This window comes from Musca autumnalis, unplaced genomic scaffold, assembly GCF_047663935.1.
Source record: "Musca autumnalis isolate F117 unplaced genomic scaffold, ASM4766393v1 scaffold_2, whole genome shotgun sequence".
NCBI classification, from domain to species: domain Eukaryota; kingdom Metazoa; phylum Arthropoda; class Insecta; order Diptera; family Muscidae; genus Musca; species Musca autumnalis.
In genome coordinates this window covers 134,238,260-134,258,301 of record NW_027411755.1, presented here as the reverse complement: position 1 = coordinate 134,258,301, position 20,042 = coordinate 134,238,260, and the positions used below count along the sequence as shown (strand labels likewise).

General features: G+C 33.1%; 1 protein-coding gene across 20 annotated transcripts in view; it reads left to right on the top strand.

Annotated features, from left to right (window-relative positions):
• The window catches only part of Hydr2 (abhydrolase domain-containing protein 2), a 60,371-nt gene that overhangs the window by 20,112 nt on the left and 20,217 nt on the right, over positions 1-20,042 (top strand). The window lies entirely within an intron of this gene.

Here is a 20,042-nt window from a genome sequence, read left to right as displayed (position 1 = left end):
TCAAGAAATGAGTTACAGAATTCCACTAAGTGTCCAATGTATGATTCCTTCGAGTCCATCTAGTGAATATAATCGGCCGTCGAGAAATTGTCTCTTTGTTCCTCTCTCTTTAACTTGCTAGATTAATTCAACTAATTTTCATTAAGAAAATGGACCCACCTTACTGTATGCTGCGGGCACGATTGTCTAGCCCATTGAGACAACAACAAATATTATTATTATAAATTTGTGCCACTACACAAAAATGTGCGATTTGTAATTGTTCTCGTTTAGCATAGCATCCGAATTGAATGTGGAAAAACGTTTTTTTTTTTCAGTAAGAAAATCACGTGTTTGTGGTTTAACTGGCCACAGCACTATTTCGCCATAAATCCTAACATTTTATTGATGGGGGGAACACAATGGAATAGGAACACGGAGATCATGAAATCTAATGAGAATTTATTCAAATAATACAGATGAGCTTTGGTTTAAGGAAAAGATAGAGTTTTATGGAATAGGTTGGTACTCTATGAATGACATAAAAACGCACCTTTAATGAAATAATTGTTAGCTTAAATTATTAATTATTGGCTACCACCCCTTTCTTTTCATAAAACAAAAACCGAACACCTGTCTATATGAACAATTTTTCCAGGCATTTGTCGAAAAAGTGCTCCAGTCATATTTTATTCATTGAATATTTAAATTTGATGGACAATTCTAAAGTAATTCATTGTGATTAATTTGACATTTTGTCAATTCGCAGGAATGATGACCATAAAACTTGAATAATTCTCGTTTTTATACCCTCCACCATAGTATGGAGGGTATATTAAGTTTGTTTTTCCGTTTGTAACGCATTGAAATACTCATTTGCGACCCTATAAAGTATATATATTCTTGATCAGGGTAAAATTCTAAGTCGATCTGAGCACGTCCGTCCGTCCGTCCGTCCGTCTGTGGTAATCACTCTAGCATCCACAAAAATGGAGATAGGACGCTGAAATTTTGGGAAAATGCGTCTTTTGTTTGCAGGCAGGTCAAGTTCGATGATGGGCTATATCGGTCCACGTTTTGGTATAGCCCCCATATAACGGTACCCCCCGATTTACGGTATTTTGACGTTTTTAGCTACATTTTCAGACCGATTTGGCTATAATTTGACACTTAGGGTTCTTAAGTGTCAATAAACATATATAACAAAACTTGTGGACTTAGGTCCACGTTTTGGTATAGCCCCCATATAACGGTACCCCCCGATTTGCGGTATTTTGAAGTTTTTAGCTACATTTTTAGACCGATTTAGCTATAATTTGAAATTTAGGGTTCTTAAGTATCAATAAACTTATATAACAGAAGTTTTGGACATAGGTCCACGTTTTGGTATAGCCCCCATATAACGGTACCCCCCGATTTGCGGTATTTTGACGTTTTTAGCTACATTTTCAGACCGATGTAGCTATAATTTGACATTTAGGGTTCTTGAATGTCAATAAACTTATATAACAAAAGTTGTGGACATAGGTCCACGTTTTGGTATAGCCCCCATATAACGGTACCCCCCGATTAACGGTATTTTGACGGTTTTAGCTACATTTTCAGACCGATTTGGCTATAATTTGACATTTAGGGTTCTTAAGTGTCAATAAACATATATAACAAAACTTGTGGACATAGGTCCACGTTTTGGTATAGCCCCCATATAACGGTACCCCCCGATTTACGGTATTTTAACGTTTTTAGCTACATTTTCAGACCGATGAAGCTATAATTTGACATTTGAAGTTCTTAAATATCAATAAACTTATGTGACAAAAGTTGTGGACATAGGTCCACGTTTTGGTATAGGCCCCATATAACGGTAGCCCCCGATTTACGGTATTTTGACGTTTTTAGCTACATTTTCAGACCGATGTAGCTATAATTTGACATTTAGGGTTCCTAAATGTCAATAAACTTATATAACAAAAGTTGTGGACATAGGTCAACGTTTTGGTATAGCCCCATATAACGGTACCCCCCGATTTACGGTATTTTTACGTTTTTATCTTTTTCAGACCGATATAGCTATAATTTGACATTTAGGGTTCTTAAGTGTAACTAAACTTATATAACAAAAGTTGTGGACCTAGGTCCACGTTTTGGTATAGCCCCCATATAACGGTACCCCCGATTTACGGCTTTTTGACGTTTTCATCTACATTTTCAGACTTATTTAGCTATCAATTGACATTTAGGGTTCTTAAATGTCAATAAACTTATATAACTAGTGGACATAGGTCCATGTTTTGGAATAGCCCCCATATAACGTTACCGCCCGATTTCAGGTATTTTGAGAATTTTACCAACAAGTTTTAACCGAATTATCTGTAATTTGAACATTTGACATTTGAAATTCTTAGTGGTCATCACACCTCTCCACCAAAAATTGTCAGAAAGCCCCATATAACGGTACCTCCCGATTTTCAGTAATTTGATGATTTTAGCTACAATATTAAACCGAACTAGCAGTAAAACAAACAAAACAAACATCCCGATTTTCTAAGGATTTTTTTGGACAAACTTTCTGTAATTTGAAATTTAAAAGTCAACAAAAATTCTGCAACAAAAATTGTTCGTTTAAGTTCATATTTTCGTATAGCCCAGATACTTTCGAACTAGCTGTTAATGACATTTGAAGTTCCCACGTTATGTACCGATTTTCGATATTTTGAGGATTCTAGCTAAATTTTTTAACCGAATTAGGTGTTATTTGACATTAAAAGCTCCCATCAAAAACTGTCAACATAGGCCCATGTTTTATTATAACCCCTATATAACAGTACCTCCCAATTTCTAGCCCACCAAAAATTGTCAACAGTTAGATATAGGCACCATAAAAAAGGGCCTCCCGAATGAAGCATTTTATGTACATTATCTGACATTTTAACGTACTCACTTAAAGATGGGGACAGGAATGAATATTTTATGGTGGAGGGTATGAAAAGTTCGGCCCGGCCGAACTTAATGCTTTTTTACTTGTTTATTTCTAATATGGTATAGTACAGTAGGAAATGTAAAAAAAAAAAAAAAAAAAAAAAAAAAAATTTTTGAAATCTTTGATATCTAAATTTTAACTTACACACACATTCAAAAAAAGAAAGGTATATGACATACATACAGTGCTGCTCAAAACTTTTGCAACTGGAATTACTACTCCATATTTTATATAATTCTGAGGTATTTTGTGGATTTGAAATGCAAATATTTTTGTAGATTGATTGTTTATTGGGCCCCTTTTAAAGATGTAAAAATTAATTTGCAAAAATTGCACTTAGTTTACAACAAATATTCTAAACAACGCCATGGTATATATCGGAGGGGTTTATATAGATTTATCGCTATTAAGACTTATTTTAACATCTGTTGAAAAGCTCTGAGAGATCTGCTTAAAAATTCGTATAATTATTTGACCATACTCTGGAGATGTAAATGTAGTTGTCGATACACCTCCTTCCATCCCATAAACCATACCATTGCTATCGAAAACGATATCGTTTTCGAATGTTTCTCGATAGTTTTGTGGATATGGTATTCAAGAACGACACACGAGAATGAATTAAAAACGATTCATTCGTCGCTCAGTTTGTGGCAGGAAAATCTTCGATTTCGGAAATCGATAAATAATATTATTAGCGAATGAATTGACGATAGTTTTACGATAGTGGCGATGATTCTGTTATGGGCCTTTTTCGTTTTATTTCTTTGTTATGTTTGCGATTCGATATGTAACTGTTGATATACACTGTTGTCTTGTATATGGTAACCTACACATATGTTGTCTTTATCAACATTTATTGTTTATATTATACAACTTAGTATTTATATCGAAATTATTTGAAAAATGCAAATGGGAATTTTATACAACCAAGATAAAATAATTTTTTGAAACAAAAAAATTTCCAAAGTAAAAAATGTTTTCTTGTGAAGAAAAAAACATTTAACAAATGTTCGAAAACAATATCGTTTTCGATCTTCGAAAAACACTAGAAAAAAACATTAGCCAAACGTTCGAAAATTATATCGTTTTCGAAACTTGCGGCAAAAATATCAGCAACTGGTATGGTGGGAAAGTAAATACTACAACAAATACAACTCAAAAACAACCGCATGGAAATTGGTTTTTGTTTGCAGCGTTAGTGTCACCGGTATTTATAAACAAATTATTGAAATTTAAAAAATTAATATTTTTCACATTTGATTGAACATTTTGAAAAAGATAAATAAAAAATCGTTACATTTTCAATTTGAATGTTTCCGTATCATTCCACTGAATGCATAATTACTTGCAGAAAGTAGAATTCTTGCAAAAATGTGCGGGTCGCTAAAAATTCATTGAAAAATTAGAAGCTGTTTCAATATTTTTGTTTTGAAATAAAAAAAAAAACACATATTTATTTGTTTATTTATTCAAATTTAACAATTTAACCCGCCTCTATAAGCGGTGTTATAGTGTGCGGCACGTCGTTCGGACTTGGAGGAGGTTACATGTCATCGATAAATAAATAATAACATTACAGCCCATCCTTAAATAATAACATTACAGCCCAGTTCAGTCAGCTGGGTGGGTATTGCTGTTACCTTATATTGTTCTACCATGCTTCCATCCTATGGCGATTTTAGTACATTTTATGTGGTATCCAGCTCAAGTTTAGATACTGTACTGTTCCTATGTTTATTTTTGGCTTTTCAAAAATAAAATAATTTTGCAAATCGTTTATATAAATTTCGGGATATAATTTGTGTTTTCTTAAAAATTTAGACATGTCTTGTAATCCCCATAAAAGCTTTTTGTCCCCTTCTTCTGATTAAAAAAATCGTATGCCAATCAATACAAAAAACCCATCAAAAATAAACGAATAGATATTCGTACTACGGAGTTGCAAATGTTTTGAGCAGGCTAAAACATCTGTTCCTCCGATATTTCACACATTTTCGTAACATAATTGTTAATAACTGAATAATCGTTTTTAAATCTTGAAAATAGGGTCAATAAAGAATCAAATTACAAAAATACATATATTTCAAAACTCGAAATGTCCAGAAAAATAGATTAAATGTGAAATGGGCATCTGAGTTGCAAATGTTTTGAGCAGCACTGTTTTAACTATTGATGGGGGAACACAATGGAATAGGAACATAGATAGATCCTGAAATCTAATGAAATTTTTTTCCATTAAACAGTTGAGCTTTGGTTTGGTTTAAGGAAAAGGTATAATTGTATAGAAATATGTAAGTTGGTACTCTGTGGATGACATTATATAATTATTAAATTAAATTTCTAATTATTGGCTACCAACCTTACTTTTCATATAAAAGTCTGCGAACACCTGTCTCTATGACCATATATTCCCTCGATTGTACACGTGTGATGGGTGTCCAGGCATTTTGTCGAAAAAGTGCTCAAGTCATATTTTATTCATTGAACATTATTTGATGGACAATTCGAAAGTGATTCATTGTGATTAATTTATGATATTTTACCAAGTCACAGTAATGATGACCATAAAACTTGAATAATTCCCGTATTTATTTCTAATATGGTATAGTACAGTAGGGGCACGATATAGAAGTGATTTTATTATGAAATCAGATTAACTATTTTAGTGTGGATTTTTTGAAAGTTTCTCTTCGAAGAGATGTGTAAATGTAATACTTTTTTCGATCATTCAAAATACCTGTAAAGTGTCATCATTTCGACATATCATGTTGAATATGTATACATATACATATATGTACAATTGTCGCATCGTGTTACTAAAGATAAAAATTTAAACATTGACGGAAAACTTTAAATTGTTTAAAAAATATTATCCATGGTTGCAAATAGAACTTGCAAAAATATAAATTTTAACTTACACACACATTCACACATGGAAGGCGTATGACATACATACATATGTAAGATATTATGAGAATCATTCATTACTCATGTCGTTCTATAATTATTTTTTATCTTTGGCCCTGTTATCATTGAATTTTAGAACCGACTGTAAAATTTTTTAAATATTACCTATTTTTTTAATTTATCATTTTAAACAAATTTCACATAAACATTCACTGTCATTAAAAATATTAATGAGGTAAAAACAACAATTGAAGATAATTTTTTTGTTATATTCGACTTTGTACCCGGTACAATTTTTTTATTGTCAAACAATTTCCATAACAACAATATATTGATTACATTTCTGTTATGTATGTATGATATGTTGCTTTTTTTTCCTCTTTTTACGTGAGTGTTAAATGAGTAATTGTTGGCTATTGGGCCTTATATGAATTACGAGTATGGCAACAAGTTTGTAACACATCAAAGTTAAAGTTTCTTGACCATTTACATCCCATAAGGTGCAAGATCAAACACTGGAGAAATTCCCAGAAATATCATAACACAGTAGTGGTTGTAACAGTTCTGTCGAAAGCTCTTTCCTGGAATGTTTAATTTATGGCATTAAACGAATAAGATAAATATATTATGTATGTAATTTGTTGTGGGAATAGGGATGGATGTAGGAAGTTGCCAACAATAGAGTTAATCAACTTCAGTTGACTATACATAACAACAAATTAGTTAATAAATTAATAAGGGCTTTGATGGCAGTAAGGGCAACTGTTTAAGAGCTCCAGGAACCTCAGCAGGAGTAGAGAATGCTACTTAGGTTAGGTTTGGAAACTTTTGTGTTCGTTCTGAATAGATTTAATGATGATAATGAGAAGATTTCATTGTTATAGCTTCTTGAGTTATACAGGGTCCGTCATCTCCGGGTTCACTTCAAGGCCATTGTCATGGGTCCAGCCTGACAGTTGTACTAGAGCAGCTTTCATAAGGTCTGGCAAGATTGGTAAAAATGTACCACTTATCATATTCTGAATAAGCTACCACCAAAGTTTTCAGCTGGAGGAAACACACAAGAATAGTGAACAGCATAAAATTCTACGTCGTTGTAACGATGTCCTTCGACTAGCCGTTTTTCTTTTGAAATCAAGATACAACTCGCAATATTTAAATTAGAGCTTTATAATTTCGTACAACAATTTTTATACCCTCCACATAGCACAGTGGTTCGACCCATTGGCCAAAAATAAAAATGCTCCCTTCCGATTTCTGGCTTAACCAAAGAAAGACTAAACCAAAGAAAGACTCAAAGAATACTCCATGTGCAACATGATACTAGCGTATGATTTTTCGATATATCCACTGCATCAACCTAAAATTGATGCTGACATATTGAAGCCGGAATTTCGGAGTTTTTAAATTTTTTTTTAATAATCCGGACGCGCAACAAGATTATATTCCAAACTCATAATAGGATTATAGAACTCGTGATTTTAGGTCGTTAAATGTGTGTATACCTCATGCAGGGACGTAGCCAGGATTTCATTTCGGGGGGGGGGGGGCCCATCTGACCAAATTTTGAAAGTTCATGTTAGAGAAAATTTCTTATTTAGCAAAGATGTAAACCTTATTTTAGACTTATATTTCTGATGAAATAATGTTCATTACTATATTGTAATTAAAATGACGTAAGACCTCTAGGCCAATGTCCCTTGTTTTTTTGACAATATATCAGAGTTAATATATGTTCAAAACAATGGATATATTAATAATCACATATATTTTAGGGTGTATCATTTATCAAATAACTCACAATTACAGTGAATGTTATGTAATTCAGTGATATCACTTCGGTAAGACCAAAAGAAAGAGTATACAATCGGAAAACCTTAGGAATATCTTAACATTTCAAAATCACGGCTTCAATTTTCCATTCCAATTATATTGAGCAATTTATGGAAGAAAAATGGGATTAGTAGAGAATTGGTTTATTCAGAGGGGACGTTCGGATATCATGGCATTATCCAGTAGTATTTTTTATATTTACAGGTATATTTAGGAGTTATATAAATAAAGGAAAAAACGCAGAGATACGTGTCTTCTTTTTTGTCTTTTATAACGCTGCCGTGTCAGAATATAGTCAATTTCGGAAATCCAATCGTTTTTATTGTCATAAAGAAACCAATTGTAATTATTTCATTAAGTATATTTTGGTGTCCAATCGTACATCTTATCGCAAAGAATTTCTGAAGGCTGATAGTGGTTTTCTTGATAGAGAACTAATGCTGAGCAATAGTGAGTCTATCCATGATGGAATTCTAGCACCCAATCGCGGAACAATGGTCGGACTTCTCTTATAGAAATTCTGGTTTCCTATCGTGGATCTTCTCATACGTTGATCAGGAACTAGGAAAACTCTGGCAACCAGTCCTTAATTCCTTTAAAATGAAATTCTAGCACCAATCCAAGGTCTATACATGTATACATTCTTTTAGCAAAAATCCATAAAAATATGAAATTAATAAATTAATAAACAAAAAGACCTCTCGGGAAACGCTTTGCTTTTTGCAACAAGCGTTCTCGGGTCCCCTATTACAACAGTACAAGTTTTTTCAGGTGCAAGTACATACTTCCCGAGAAAATGGCCCGAAAGCTGTAAAAACGCCTACGGCAATCATGTGTAGTGGTTGGTGCGCACGACAACTTTCTAACCGCATACTGCGTTGGTCCAAACTTTATCGGATATTTCTGCGAGCTAAAGCGGTATGTGCGATTTTTCTTGAATGGTCCAAACTTTGGATTTAGTAATATTTGGTCCAAACTTAGTTTAAGGTTTTTGCGATTTTGCTTGGAAGCCGCAAGTCCTATCAAAAGGGGAATAAAAAAATGTTGTTGTAGCTATCAAAATTCTCTACAAGATTGACCTTAATGACAACTTTTGAGATATAGGAGTTGAAGTTGGGACAATTCAAATTCAATTCAATTCTGTATCGTCTCCTTATAAAACAATGTCATGACTGCAATTTCCCAACTTAAACTTATATATCTAAAAAAATGGTACAAACTAGGAAAAATTACATGAGCCAGTCTTGTAGAGATTTTTCACAGCTATAAGATTTTCTCAGGTCCCATGCCGATAAGACTAACAAAAAAAAACCTACATATGTAAACTGAGCTTCTTTATCTCAAAAATGGTACAGCCTGAGAACAAATCATAAACGTCAATCCTGTAGAGAATTTTCACAGCTACAACATTTTCTTTAGCTCCATTTCGATTGGACTTGCGGTTTCCAAGCAAAATCGTGAAACCCTAAAAACACCTAAAAATGTGAATTTTGATCGCGATTTATTTAAAAATCCCAACAGCGATTTTTTCTTGCTTTTGGATTTTTCTCATCTATGAACATTGCTGTTTCAGAATTCAGTTAGTTAAGGCGCACCCTTCATGACATTGTTTTATAAGGGGGCGATACAGTCAGTGCATTGTCCCAATTTAAACTTCAATATCTCAAAAATGGTAAAAACTTACAAAAATACCGTAAAGGTCAATCTTGTAGAGAATTTTCATAGCTTCAACATTTTCTTCAGTCTCATTTTCATAGAACTTGCGATTTCTAAGCAAAATCGTGAAAACCTAAACAACCCCTAAAAATGTCAACTTGAATCGCGATTTATTTAAAAAGCGCTCCGGCGATTTTTTTTTTTGTTTTTTGATTTTTATCATCTATGAACATTGTAGTTTCAGAATCCGCAAAAACTTCCCAGGTGTAAGCACCTTCCATTTAAATTTGATTCAAGAGCACCGTGTCATACGTCCGCAAATGGCTACACAATTCTGAAAATCTCCTAATACATAGCTTTGGGTTAAGGGATTTTGGTTGTGTAGCCGTTGTTCGATCTACCCATAGATAAACGTTTCAGTTCACACAGGCTCAGGTTATATTCCTGTCCGCATAGCCGGCTGATACTTGTTGAGATTTTGACGAAGACCAGTTTTTTTATTTCGTTTGTCGTCACAAAGTCCTTTGTCGAAGAAGGAAAAAGGAACATTTTTAGAAATCTGTATCTATTGAAAGTACTTCCCAAAATACAATTCAATGAGTAATAGACAGAAAAATCCCTGAAGATGAAATTCAATGTAATGTCGAAATATTGGAAAAAATATGCAATAAATAAAATATAAACTTTAACCTCAATAATCTTTATTTTACTATCATTCGAAAGGTCAAACAAAACATAAAAATCCTTTTTTTTGTACAATAGACATTTACTAATTTGTAGCAAGAGACCAGTTTCAAATAATCTCAATGGGCGACACTGCGGTGGAAAAGAATTATATCATAATAAATGGTTGATATAGTTTTTTTTTGCAAATTTCAAACATAATAAAGAATTTGTAATTGTTATGATGTTCAAAATAGTTCATTAGAAAAGCGTGATAGAAACTATATACAAAAATTTAAAACCACAAACATTTAGGAACGATTTTACCTTTTATTGTTGAATTGCTTTTATCAAAAATTTCAAAAACAAAAGATCGCAAGAATGTTTTTTCTAGATGTTGTCTATAAGCCAAAGTATTGTTCTGAACTAAGTAACACTTGCAGTCAGCCTTAAATTACGAATAAACGCTTAAACAACATCTTAAAATTTAACAACAACTATGCGGAAAATTGCTCAAAAAGCCTAACGTGTTCATTAGTCTTTATACTTTCAAATATGTTGGACAATAAGTATACCAATGTAGTTAAATAATTCTCTGTATTACTTCCTCCAAATACTTTACATATTTCTTGAAAAATTTAAAACATTTTAAAATTTTATTCAAAAATTAAAAAAATGTGTAGCATAAGCTAATATCCTATGGGATCGAAAATAATTTCGGCTACGTCGGTGACCTCATGAGTGTGCTCCATACAGCATCCTAGTAATTGGAGTCTAAAAGTCAAAATTTGATGCGTGAATTTTCTTAGAAAACCTATTATTTGCGTGTAAAATTTACAAGTGTCATTCAATTTCCTTTGAACCCCGCGTGAATTTAGTTTTTTTAACGGTGGATGTAGATACCTTGAAAATAGGAAAATCTGCAAAAATATATCTTGACAAATCCGCGTACTAAGCCGTGATTTTCATTGAAAATTTTTACATATCGCTCATTACACATCTCGAAAAATCAAGTTTCGGGAAAAACGTGTATTAAGTTGGCGATTGAAATTTGACTTTCCAATTTAAAAAGATTATTACACTAAAACTAAAATAACTACTTGGACTATATTTTGCAACCAGATAGCCAGATATCAGTCCTAAATTTTTGTACATGATCAAGCATGATTTGAAGTGATTTAGTGCTTCATAAACTCAAAAAAAGTTTGTGTTGAATTATGTGAAACTCGTATTAAATGAGCTGTAACTCGTCGAGTTTTTGAGATATCAGCATGAAAATTTTACACAAGATGAAGTAAAAGTCGTAGAAAAAATAGAAATTGCTAACTCAGAAATCGCATTTTTTGAGTTATGTCCCTCTTTGAGTAAATGAGCGATATGTGGAAAAATTATCTCATAAATTACAGGATACGCGAGTAATATGGGTCTTTTACCAAAAATACAATGTGGAGGCACATCTGCGGTTCTTGGAGAATCTATTTGAAATATGTAGGTGTATATTGGATTGGATGCGCATCAAAATCGTATGCAAATTGCGCGACTATTACCCACCCTAATGTTTTTTGCAATGTGAGATGCAACTGACGACACACTTTGGCTGCTGAGTGAACATACAAAATATGCATAGATATTGAGAGAGATTGATTCTCTGTATCTAAAATCGGATGTGCATCAACTAACTTTAAGTAATTCGCGAAGGTTTTTAAATATTCATATTTTTGAATGATTGTAATTTCAATATTACTCTTAATTTTCTATCCTTATAAGTTATCACAGTAAGCAACTAAGCTTTCGCGATGGTAAACGATGTTTCTTGATTAGCAGTATAAATTAATTATTGTATGGGATTTTAGCGAAATAGTTGGAGAACTCGTAAATATATTTTTCTAATTTTTTAATCGAACCAAAAAATATATTTGAAACAATATTTTAACGAAAAGTTTGTTCTCTTTTGTTGTTGCTATAATACGCAATTTATATACCCAATCTCTATAAATTCGGTTTCATACTTTTCTATGCATTGTCTAGATTCTGTAGATATTTTTAATTTATTTGTACGGTAGGATAATTTGGATTTACTTCAAAACATCTTCGAATAGATATGGAATGCTGTTAGCGATTTATGCATAAATTTTCTCATAAAAATAAATAAGACATTTATAAATATTTTTCTTTAAATGATTAGTCAGTCGACTTTTTGTAGTCAAAAGTATAAAAATCGAAAAATAAAAATGCTCCCTTCCGATTTCTGGCTTAACCTTACATTTAATAGACCTATGCCCAAAGAAAGACTCAAAGAATACTCCATGGGCAACATGATAGTAGTGTATGATTTTTCGATATATCTACTGCATATTTTTTTAATAATATTCCAAACTCATAGTAGGATTATATGTATAAGTATAACAATCGAAGTCGAGTTTTGACTGGAGGGAAAATCGCATAATCGATTAGTTTGTGATCGATTTTCGCTCATAGATTTTAGTTGACTTTGGCGGTTCTGCAGTTTTTATACCCTCAGCCTTTAGGCTATGAAGGGTATATACACTTTCATACGGGCAAAATGTGCCTCATCGAAATAATGGTTTTAGACCCCAAGTATGTTTGGACGAAATGTGTTTCAGACAATTTGGAGTCGATTGAGCAATGTCCGTCCGTCTGTCTGTCTGTCTGTCTGGCTGGCTGGCTGGAGCGCACGATAACTCTCGAACGGATGAACCGATTCGGTTCAAATTTTGGCTTTCGTAATATTTTGCCCAAACTTAGTTTAAGTTCGAAGATGAGCTATATCGGTCCACTCCTTCCGGTACCTCCCCCACAAAAGTTTGAAAATGTTCGGAAAACTTGTGCGCACGATAACTCTTGAAGGGAGTAACCGATATGGTCCATACTTTGCCCATCGTGGAGCGTGTACCAGACTTAGATCAGGTTTTAATATGGACTCAATTGGTCCACTCCTTCGGGTACCTCCCACACAAAATTTCGGAAAAGTTCAGTTTAGGGCCATCTCTCGAATCGCTTTGATTTTTGTTTTAGCAACTAGTATTCACTGCCCTCCATACGACTGTACAAGTTTCATCAGGGGCAAGTCCATACTTCCTGAGAAAATAGCCTGAAAGTTTCAAAAAACCCCTATGACACCGTGTGAGGTGGTTGGAGTGCAAGATAACTCTCGAACGGACCTGCCGATTCTGTCCAAAATTTGGCCTTAGTAATATTTTGTCCAAACATAGTTTAAGTTCGAAGATAAGCCATATCGGTCCACTCCTTCAGGTACCTCCCCCACAAAAGTTCAAAAATGTTCGGAAAAATTGTTCGTACGGTAACTCTTGAAGGTAGTGTTCGAATTGGTCCATACTTTACACATCCTAATATATCTACCAGATATAGATCAGGTTCAAATATGGACTATATTTGTCTACTCCATCCGGTACACCCCACACAAAATTTCGGATAAGTCCACTTTAAGACCCGATATCGAATCACTTTGATTTTTGTTGAAGCAACTTGCATTCGCTGCCTCAATTACGATGGTAAAAGTTTTTTAGGGGCAAATCCATACTTCTTGAGCAAACAGTACGAAGAGTGTAAAAACCCCCTATGGCACCATATGTTGTGGCTGGAGATCCATTTCCATAACGGTCAATGTCGATCCATTCCTTTTAGTATCTCCTCCGCAAAACTTTCAAACGCCCAAAATTGTTAAAACCCCCTAAATACATACGTGTTTTGGGAAAAATTTGTTTCAATATACACAGGCTGAGGGTATATCTCAGTCGGCAAAGCCGACTGATCCTTTTTTTACTTGTTTCAAAGGACTTCTCTGAAATTTGTCCTATTAAAGTCTCAGTGATTGCTAAGCTTTATTGAAAATGTTTTATTTCTTAGCACGTCACTATTTAGCTCTGCATACTTGGTTTGGCACATCGGAGGGAACAAGAACTTCGTATACAGTTGTCCTATATTTTAATGTGTTTATACGTACTAGAATACTAAATCTCTCTTAATCTTCCATAACGATCTTTATGGTTTTCATATGACACATATTTCGTTGTCTTAAAATATTCTTATAAAGATCATTAACAATGCTTTTGTTTTTATATATATTTTATTTTTAAAATAAAAATAGATAAATACTCAATGTTTCAATTGGTATAACCCAATAAGCAAACTCATGCATGACTAAAAATATGTGTAATTTAAACTTTTTATGGACTCTTTTTTAATGGACAGTGAGCGAAAGGGAGAAAAGTAGCAGCTGCCAACAAACAAAACAAAAATGAGGCGGTTTGTCACAACAAAATTATTCTTGAATTCACCGCCCAAAAGTTAAATTTCCATGAACGCCACTTGACTTGTTTAAGGTGGCCATAAAAACGAAGTGTTGAGGAAGGACCTAGCTATGAATTTCCTTTGAAAATAAAAAAAAAACTATAAACCACATAATAAACTTGTGTAATAAGTTTTGTTTTCGTAGAAACACTCCTCCTCCAAGTTCTTAAATAAAACATTTATTTGATTTGTAACTTTTAGATGTACAATTTGTTGTTGTTCTTCTTCTTGTAGCTGAAAATTATACGACTTCTTCTGGTAGTTTCTATATTACATTTACTATTCCTTCCTTCCAACATGGGTGTGAGCTTACGAAACAAAAACAATGACATAAAATATTTTTTTCACACATTTATATGTATCATGCGTCTCCTTGACCTTCACTCAGTCATTCATTCATTCATTTCCAAGTACTCAATAGGAGGAAGGATTTCCATTTCAATGGAAACCTAAAGATGTTTATGTCGTTGAATGATTGTCAAGAAAATAGTATTTACTCAAAGGCATGCAGAGAAAATAGACAGAGAAAAATCGATTGAATTGAAAAATATGGAAAAATACGCAGTTGATTTAATTTTCCAGGAAATATCTGATGTATGTATTTAAAATGTGTCATGTAATCTAAAAACCTCCTAGCAAGAGGTTAGATTTAAAAAATGCAATTTGCTCATCAGTGAAGGTCCTCTGACTGCAACTTTTTGCATGAATTACTCATTATTTTGCTTGATGACACTGTAATGAATTGAAGACATTGCTTGGAACAATTGTAATGTAATCGAAATGCATCCAAATATCATGCAGTGACATAACTACTCCATATTGTACGAATTTTAATATATATATATATATATATATATATATATATATCAGGGACGTAGCCAGGATTTCATTTCGGGGGGGGCCCAACTGACCAAAATTTTGAAAGTTCATGTTAGCGAAAATGTCTTATTTAGCAAAGATGTAAACTTTATTTTAGACTTATTTTACTGATGAAATAATTTTCATTACTATTTTTTTTTTATTTTCGAAATATTTATTACAATTAAAAAATCATAATAAACAATTATAAAAAAAGCACTAGCAACTAGGGCTATCGGCCTTATTTAGAACTAAATTACGATTAAGATAAATACGAGTACATACATAAGTAAAATTATATTTTATGATGAAGATTTAATATTTTGAGAAAATTAAATATATTTGTGATATTTTCATGAGAGGGACTTTGCAGTAAATCCAATACATTGTTAGATGAAAAACATTTTGATCGCAGGTTTTGGAGTGATGGGCATTCGAGGATCAAATGATATGTCGATAAATTTGTTCTTCTACAGTAATCGCATACTGGTGCTGGTTCACTTTTAAATAAATGTGTATGGGTTAACTTGCAGTGTGTTAGTCTTAAACGTGTATAACATTTATTTTGAATAACATTTGTGGTTGTGGTTGTGTGGTGGTGGAATTCAAATGGGTAAGACTCCTTAGCCAATTTTATCTTGTTTTTAGAACTTTTTGACAATATGTCACAGTTAATATATGGTCAAAACAACGAATATATCAATAATCCCATATATTTTTGGGCGTATCATTTATCAAATAATTCACAACTACAGTGAATGTTCTGAAATTCAGTGATATCACTTCGGTAAGACCAAAAGAAAGCGAATACAATCGGAAAACCTTACCTCACAAAGAATTTCTGAAGCCGGGAACTAATGCTGAGCAATAGTTAGTCTATCCATCAAGAAATTCTAGCACCTAATCGCGGTTATGTAAATGACAAACTCTGTCGCCAAGTCGTGCATCTGTCAATAGACTAATTTTGGCGTCCAATCGTCGGACTTCACTTATATAAATTCTGGTTTCCTATCCTGGATCTTCTCATAAATTGATCAGGAACAAGGGAAACTCTGGAATCTAGTCTTAAATTCTTTTAAAATGAAATTATGTCGCCCATTTCTAGGTCTATACCTGTATACATTCATTTAGCAAAAATGCAGAAACACAATTTTTACAAATCTACATTTTTTACACTCTCAGCCTTTAGCCAAAATGTGTCTCATCGAAATAATGGCTTTAGCGCCAAAGTGTGTTTGGAAGAAATCTGTTTCAGAAAACTTGGAGTCGACTTAGCTATGTCCGTTCTTCTGGGTATCTGCCCGGAGAGCACGATAATTCTTAAACAGATCAACGGATTCGGTCCAAACTTTGGCCTTCGTGATATTTTGATCAACTTAGAAGATGGGCCAAATCGATCTACTCTTTCGCAAACTTCCGCAGAGTATTTCAAAAATTATCAGCGAAGTGCAGTTTAAGACCTCCCTGGATAAGCTGTGTAAGCTTAAGTCTCAATGGTCATGACTTCACTTCCTTCATGCTAATAATTTTGTTATAGGTAAAAATATGAAATAAATTAATAAATAAAAAGAGCTCTCTGGAAACGCTTTGCTTTTTTACAAAGCGGGGCCCCTATTACAACATTAAAAGTTTTTCAGAGGCAAGTCTATACTTCAAGAGAAAATGGTCCGAAAGCTGTAAAGAACACCTAAGGCAATCATGTGTAGTGAATAATGCACACGACAACTTTTGAACCTGATACTGCGTTGGTCCAAACTTTGTTTATCGCAATATTTCAGCGAGCCTTATATATATATTCAAAATTCGAAGATAGTGCTTTTCGGTCTACTTCTTCTGGTATTTTCCTCCAAATTTCAAGAATTTTAGCTAAAGTGGTATGCGCGAGTTTTCTTGAATGGAGCAACAGATTTGGTCCAAACTTTGGATTTAGTAATATTTTTTCCAAACTTAGTCGAAAATGGGCCATACTGGGGTACCTCCCTCACAAACCTTCAAAATACTTGTTTACGTGCGGTTTAAGGTCCATTTGAGGATCTTTAGAAATTTTTACTGAAGGTATTCCTTGTGTTTAGAGCGGTATTATGTTTTTCGTGGGCAAGTCCATATTTCCTGACATTGGGGTCAAAAGGTGAAAATTATACTGTGGCGAACTGAAATGACTGGTGAGCACAATTTCTTTTAGTAGGAATGACTCCCAAAATAAGATCTACTCCCAAAATTAACTATGTCGGTCCGGTCCATTTTCCATACCTCCTCCGCAACACTTGTGATCAATGATACAAATCCATATTTCGTTTGCAAGTTCATACGTCAGAAAATGGCTACAAATTCTTGAAAATCTCCTAATACATAGTTTTTGGGTTTAAGGATTTTGGCTGTGTAGCCGCTATTCGATCTGTCTATAGATGCAAGTTTCAATTTACACAGGCTCAGGGTATATTCCTGTCCGCAAAGTCGAGCGGCACTTGTTGAAATTTTGACGAAGAAGAACCTGTTTCCGATCAGTTTGTAGATTTCGTTTGTCATCACAAAGTCCTTTACCGAAAAAGGTACTTCCCAAAATGCAATTGCTGTGGATTTTTTTGACGTTATCTTCTGGTTTTATTCAAAGAGTAATCGACAGAAAAATCCCTGAAGATGAAATTCATTGTAATTTTAAAATATTGGAAATAATATGTAATAAATCAATACATATAAAGTAGAAAAATGTTTGTACATTTGTTTGTTTTTTAGAGTATATCACTACATGGCCTGTAAGTAACATAGGCTATAAAAATGTCTGAAATTCCGGAGATATAGCATCAGAATCGGAGGTACCTCCAAAAAATTTAGATTTTTTATGCAAATATCTATAGAATGGTAACATATAATGTCTCCAAATTTTGGATGTTGGAATTTGGTCTAGAAATAAAATTGCCAAATTATATTGAAATCGGTTCAGATTTGGATATAGCTCCCATATATATTTTCGTCCGATTTCATGTATTTGATGCACCAAACACGCTTTATATACCCGATTTTAATGAAAGTTGGAATGAGTGACGAAAATTGTCCTACAAATAAATTTGTCAAACTATATTTTACCTTATTCGGGGTAGAGATGCGCACCGGGTTCACCTACTAAAATATAAACATTGACCTCAAGCTCAATAATCTTGGTTTTATTAACATTCGAAAGGTCGAACAAAACATAAAAATTCGACAGAAAATTCCTTTTGTCCAATAGACATTTACGACACTGCGGTGGAACAGAAATTATATCATAAAAAATGGCTGATATAGTTTTTTTTGCAAATTTCAAACATAATAAAGAATTTGTAAATGTTATGAATTTCAAAATAGTTCATTATAAAAACGTATTAGAGAAAATATACAAACACTTAAAACCACAAAGATTAAGCAACGGTTTTATTTTTTATTGTTGAATTGCTGTTATAAAAAAGTTCAAATATCGCAAACATGTATTTTTTCTGCATGTTGTTTATAAGCCAAAGTATTGGACGTAATATGTTACAAACGTTTAATAAATACAAATAAACGGTTTGTTCTGAACTCAGTAACACTTACAGTCAGCCTGAAATTTAGATTAAACGCTTAAACAACACCTTAAAACTTAACAAGAACTATGCTTAAAATTGCTCAAAAAGCCTAACTTGTTCATTATTTTTATACTTTCAAATATGTTGGACAATAAGTATACCAATGTAGTTAAATAATTCTCTGTAATACTTCCAACTACTTTACATATTTCTTCAACAATTTAAAACAGTTTAAAATTTTACTCAAAAATTAAAAAATGTGTAACATAAGCTAATATCCTATGGGAACTAAAATCATTTCGGGGGGGGCCCGGGCCCCCCGGGCCCCCCCCCTGGCTACGTCGGTGATATATATATATATATATACAGTGTTGTGCATATCAAAAGCAACAAATCCAGTATTCTGCATTAAATCAATTTTTGGATCCGTTTAAATTTTTTAAAATGTATTATTTTGTGTCTAGTTGTACCTTGTTATGTATAGAGAGCTTTCAGCAAGTTGTTTCTGTACTTTGTAGCTGGATGGGATAATAATCACAACAATATTGACTGATCCTCGAGAATGGGGATTGCAAAACAAAAGCAACAATACCTAGAATATTATTAAAAATTGTTATGTTATTTGTTTCTATTAGCTGTACTTTTATTTTAAATTTGTCTTTTGGGGCATGGTAGTGTTATTTTAGAATGAATGTGCATTTGTTATCCTAACAGGGTTGCCACTTTCTACCACTTTTCACATGGTCTGGGGAAAATATCATAATACCCTCAAATCACAATTTGTCCCCTCATATAAAAATTTAAATTTTAATATTTTCATTGGCAGGTGGATTAATATAAACCGTTCTTTTGTTTGCCGTATAATAAAAAAGTTAAACAACCGAATATTGGTAAACACAATACATCCTGGTGTAAATCCCTCGAGGTCATCGGCACATTGTGGCTAAAATCGTCGGGAAAACAATAAAAATAATATGAATAGGGACTTCCAAGAATTAGTTGGAGCTCTTATTTCCGATATATGACCCAGATTAATTCGCAGAAGAAGTTTTGAAAACAATTTGAAAAGTTATACACTGACCAAGAAACCATTGTCATACACAAAGGAACACAATTTGTGAAACACTGGCAGAAAATTCAATGTTTTGTATGGTTTAAGCGACCCAATTTGATTTTTTTTAATTTTATTTTTAATAAATAACAAAATATATAAAAACCTGAATTATTTAGCCATATGTCGATATTTTACCCACTGTTGGTTGAAACAATGGATTCTTGACCGCTGTGTTGTT